This window comes from Oryza sativa, chromosome 12, assembly GCF_034140825.1.
Source record: "Oryza sativa Japonica Group chromosome 12, ASM3414082v1".
Classification (NCBI taxonomy): Eukaryota; Viridiplantae; Streptophyta; class Magnoliopsida; order Poales; family Poaceae; genus Oryza; species Oryza sativa.
The window spans coordinates 13944001-13950000 of NC_089046.1; positions in this window are offsets into that span (position 1 = coordinate 13944001).

The window sequence follows — 6000 nt, forward strand, 5'->3', positions numbered from 1 at the left end:
TGGTGCATTTTTGAATTTTGTGATAGATGATTGTAGAGATTGATGAAATGTGGTTCATTTAACTTTATTTATACGCAATGCGGTTCATATTGGGATGAAATGTGGTTTATTTATGTTGGGATGAAATATGGTTTTTTTATGTTGGGATGAAATGTGGTGCATTAATGAAACTATTGTGAAATGTGGTTAATTTTATTACTGTGAGATGTGCACTTTCGTTTATTTATACATGGTGCATTAATGAATTTAGTAAATAGATGAAATGTGGTTCGTTTTATTACTGTGAGATGTGCAATTTCGTTTATTTATATGTTTCATTTATTTTTCTAAGTGACATTAAATTCATTGTAATAGATTGTAGTACTCAATTGTGTATTTTTGTTATTTAGAAAAAAAGTAGACGATGTCTCAGCAAGGCGAACCAATGTTGACGACAACTAGTGGGTCCTCAAGGGCACGTACTCCTAGGACAGGGAACAAAATCCCTAAGGAACGGTTTCGCATAACAGCGGTGGACGCTGTAGGGTTGCCGACATCTCCAAGGAAAATATTGAGCTGATTTAGGTCTATCTGCGGGGTCATAGGGAGGCAGAAATTCAGTATTCTTCAAGATGACATCAAGCTCGTGCCGGCCGCAGAGAAGGACATTGCTTGGCTAACGTTCAAGGAGAGCTTTGATTATCCTTCGAAGCATGAGGACCGTCTTAGGCGGGCTGCTTTCAAGGTTATGGGCAATGCTTGGAAGAACTTCAAGACTAAGCTAGTCGGCGAGTTCGTCTACAACCCGGCGAATCCAGATCCAAGAGATAAATTTACTTGGATCACGGAACAGGTCTGGGAGGAATTCCATGCGAAGAAGTCGACCCCCGAGTCCAGAGCTAGAAGCGAGGCATATCGCTTGCTCCAGACCAGGAACCAGCATCTGCACCGGCTTGGCACCGCCGGATATGCCGGTAAGGAAGAGGAATGGTAGCGTGAGGATGAAGAAGCGGAGGAATCGTGTACACTGCTCGTGTTTGGCGATATCCCACACCCTCGGGCTAGGAACTGGGCCAGGGCCAGGTACTAGAAGAATGACGATGGCACAATCTTCATGCCAAATGCAGAAGATCAACGAGTATACGAAGCTATAGTAAGTGTCTAGTCAAACTAGATGTTCGCATTGTTTCCCATCGTGCAGTTTATTTAACCCCACTAAATTGTAATGCAGAAGGAGTTGGTTGCCGAGCAACAAGCCTCGCAAGAGGCCTGCTCTCAAAGACGCGAGGATGACCTCCTCACGAAAGCGTTGTGCAACAAGGAACACCGTGGACGGACACGGGGCGTTGGGTCTTCTGTTCCCTGAAAGTATGGATTTCCAGACTACGCGTGGCAGTACAAGAAGCGGACTTCCAACAAGGCGGAGAAAGATGCACGCCTTGAAGCCAAGATCCGGGCGTCGATAAGAGCTGAGCTGACATCTGAATTCGATGAAAAGCTCGAGTCGATGAGGGCCAAGATTAGGCAAGAGATCCGAGAAGAGCAACAAAACCCCCAGGCCGCCGCTGCTGCTGCGCACGAAGAGTTAGGAAGTCCCACCCAAAAACGCAGCAGTTGCGCATCAACTGAGTTGGCGGGAAATCCAACATCGGTCGACAGCGCCGTCGACCACATAACGGTAACCGTGAACTTACTCAATACATGAAAGACTTAACGAATCCATATGATATATAATATTCTAAAAAAATTGATTAATCTATCACAGGAACCAACGAGCTGCACCCTCACAGTTAGGGTGATGCCGACCTTCACGTTTCCAGCAGCCGAGGGACTTGCGTACAAGCCGACCCCAGAGACAAGAGTGCATGGAGCGCAACTCAGGGCCGACTGTGCAAAAGTTCAAGTCGATTCGGTGAAGCCCGAATACGAGCTGTTCCCTCTGAAGTATCCACCGAACGACGAGGTCCTCTCACTAGGAAATGCCCGTGGTACCTTCATCCAATGGCCCAAGGACCTCATTGAGATCAGGGTTACAGCGAGGCCAACCACTGCACCAGGCGGTCGTCCACCAAAGAGACCCGCCTCTGCTCCTTCAGCCCCTCCTGCTCAAGATCGTCATGCACAATCTTACGATGTGCAGTTGCAGTACGACACTGATTTTGGGGAGGACCGAACGGAGGCCGACAGCAAGGCGATTCATGAACCCCCATCGATGAAGAAGAGCAGGAAGGCACACTCTTCCCCTCAGAGAATTACTCTCAATAAACCCGAAGCAAAGAGGAGAGGAAGGAGAGGAAAGGTGCAGGCCTCGCTTCTAGCTCCAAGGAAGCTAGATCTGGGCAAGGGCCAGGAAGAGACTAAGGGCAAAGAGGTCAAGAAGAAATACGTTGCTCCACAGGAGTTTCAACTAGGCATGCCATTGGTTGGAGATGACGTGCTTGCCGCAATGGGCACCGCTTGTAAGGACCTTCACTTATACTACATGGAAAAATCTAACGCCAGGAAGCCAAGTAAAGCTACCGATATCCTTGGAGAACACGATGGAAAGCCATTCCTTGGTCCAACAAATTATGTCGTGGTCGACTTCAAGGATCTTTTCGACCTCTACAGGCTCCAAGCGGTGGACACAAGCCTCCTTAAGTGCTACTCCTTGTAAGTATTGTCGCCCAACTCAATTTGGTAATAACAATCGGTTTAACTTGCTTACAAGATCGTTTATCCTATGTGCAGGTTAAGTTGGCAATGGTGTCAGAAGCATGCACCGGAAGTTGCCTTCCTTGATCCACAAGTGGTCACTGTCACAAATCTCCAGAATGACCGTCAAGGAATGGTCAACTACATCTATGACACCTTGTGATCCCGCCGAGACAAGGAGTACATTATGTGCGCCTATAATCAATAGTAAGTGTGTTAACTACATATACACAACAACATGACACATTTCTTGAGTACTTAATTAACTTTCACTATATTAATGCCGCAGTGCCCATTGGATCCTTCTGGTCATAACACCTAAGTGGAGTACATGTCACTACCTGAACTCCAGAATTGATAAGAACGCATATGATTGGACCCCAATTCATCTAGCGATAGATGAAGCGTGGGCCCAATACGTGCAAAGAGGAGGCCTCAGGAAGACAGGACATGACACCCTCATCCACAAAAAAGACTTCCCGGTGAAGCAACAAATAGGTGACCAGTGCGGATTCCATGTGTGCCACAACATGCGCCTTCTGTATAGAGAAAAGGTGAAGACTTTGGCTGAGTTTGAGGTCGGTGGTCTCAATTGTGATAGACTAACTACATTTTAGTACTTATATATGATCGATCAACTAATCTGGAATTATGACAATGTAGGGCACAATAACCAAGTCTCTGCTTACCAGCTTTGAGGAGGTTCACGAGGAGATAGCCAGCTTCATCCTCCGTGAAATAATTAACCCCAAAGGAATGTTTAGGCTTAAACTAAAATGATGAACAATATTGAACTTTTATGTTTAGGCAATGATGAACACTTATTATGCAACTGTGATGATGTAACTGTGATGTTTATATTTATGTATATATTTCATATGTTTATGTTAAGACTTGCTAAATAAATATTTGATCCAATTAACTCGGTTTTGCAGGTGAAACATGATAAATATTTGAATGGATGTGAAATATGTGAATGGATGTGAAATATGAGATGGCTGTGAATGTGTGGTTGTGTGAAATATGTTGATGTCTGTGTATGTGAATGCATATGTATATGAATGGGTGATGCTGGGGAGCTGGGGATATTGGATATCTATGTTTGTTTCTGTCATTTTTGCAGCGGGCATGGCTAGCAAAGGCCTGAGGCTAGCCAAAAAACAAAATTTATTTTTTTTGTGTATTATAGTCATCTGTGACGGGCCATAACTAAATGACCGATTGAGATGAGATCATCTGTGACGGGCTCTAGCTTAGGCCCAAGTGAGATCAGTAGTCATCTGTGACGGGTTCTAGTTTAGGCCCGATTGAGGTCAGTAGTCATCTGTGACGGGCTCTAATTTAGGCCCGATTGAGGTCAGTAGTCATCTGTGACGGGCTATAGTTTAGTCCCGATTGAGATGAGTATCATCTGTGACGGGCTCTAGTTTAGGCCCGATAAAGGTTATTAGTCATCTGTGACGGGCGCTAGTTGTGGCCCGATAGAGATAGGTCATCTGTGACGGGCTATAGTTTGACTGGTCGTCTGGGTCAAAGCTATCTGTGACGGGCTTTACTTAGGACCCGATTGAGATATATTCATTCGTGACGGCCGTTTGCCCGATTGAGATAACTCTTCACATCAGTGACTTCTAGCCTGTGACGGACGCTATGCCCGATTGAGATGGGGCTTACCGCCCGATTGAGATGTGGGTATCCGTTCTAGTGATTGGAGTATATATATATATATATATATATATATATATATATATATATATATATATATATATATATATATATATATATATATATATATATATATACTGTTTTTCCTAGAGAATGGTATGTGCTATAATTTTTTTTTCATGTACAAGTATATGCTACTTTTTTTTCATTGTAGAAGTATATATATACTGAATTCGGAATTAATAAGTATATACTGATTACTTATCTTAATTGGTACTTGCAATACATACTACTGGAACGACCAAATGAGTATATATATATAATGACTTTTTTCGGAGTGAGTATATAATAACTTTTCTCGGAGTGAGTATATACTGATTTCTTCTTAGAATGAGTATATAGACTGATTTTTTTTCTCAGAACTCAAAACAAGTTCATGGAATGAGTATATACTGATTTCTTTGAAATTAAATTAAAGTAGTATACACTGAAACAATATACATACTTTCTTTCGACAAAGGTAGTATATATACCACTAATTCGAGTTAGTAGTATATACCAAATTCACCGCATTACTAGTATATACCACTTTCTCTACGTAAGTATTACTAGTATATACCACTTTCTCTACGTAAGTAGTATATATACCACTTTACAAGTTATGTACTCTGATTCTTTCATCAGCTGGTAGTGTATATCCTTCAAAGAAAGCAGCAGTATGTACTACTTTGTGCATAGCAGTATACTGTTTTTTACCGTTTGTTTTAGGAGGCAGTATATATAAACTATAGACTACTACATATCGGAAGAAATTTTACAGAGAAGCAGTATATATATACGTGCAGGAAGTGGTATATACAGATATATATGCGGTTAGTATGTGGTTATGTACTGACCATAATGCCAGAAAAGAATATTAGACATGAAAAACTGAGACAGAAATAAATACATACAGAGCAAGTGCAGATCAGTCAACCAATTGTATGCTAATTTTTATTTATCAAATAATATATACTGTACGTAATCTTGTTGTTACGTAGCAGTCAGGATCGAACTCATGCATCAGTTCTTTATTTTCCCGGAAGGCCGTAAAAAATGCATCAGATCGCCGGCGATTTTTTGGACAGAGCACCAGATTGTTACAGAGGTTAGAGGGAAGAGATAACAAGACTGAAGATCAAACAGAACACACCACAATTGTGGACATCTGGTGGTAATAGCCACAGGCCACAGCATGGCAGCATCGTTGGACGCGTGTGGCCGTCGCTCGATCATGTCGCTGCCTGGATGAGCCATTCAGGCCTTCGGTTCATAGCTGGAAGGACGCCATTGCCGCTTGGATCCAGCTACGCCGCTTCTGCTTTAGAGGCTGGCACTAGCCGCGCACGGCGTCGCTGCCTCGGAACCTCAATTCTGAGGAGCGCCGCTCATGTTTGGACTGCAATCTCCGGGCCTAGCGTGCTGATTGCCGGCGCCGCCGGTGGCCGTTTTGCACGCCCGCCGACACCATCGCGTTGAATGAAAGGCTGCACTAGGGAACGACGAGGTGGATTTGGTGCCGCTGCGGATGAATCTCGCCGCCGTCCCATCATCGCTGAATCGCGCTGCCGTCACCGAGACGCTGATTGATATCTGCTCGATCCGAATAGGATGGGGAAAGGG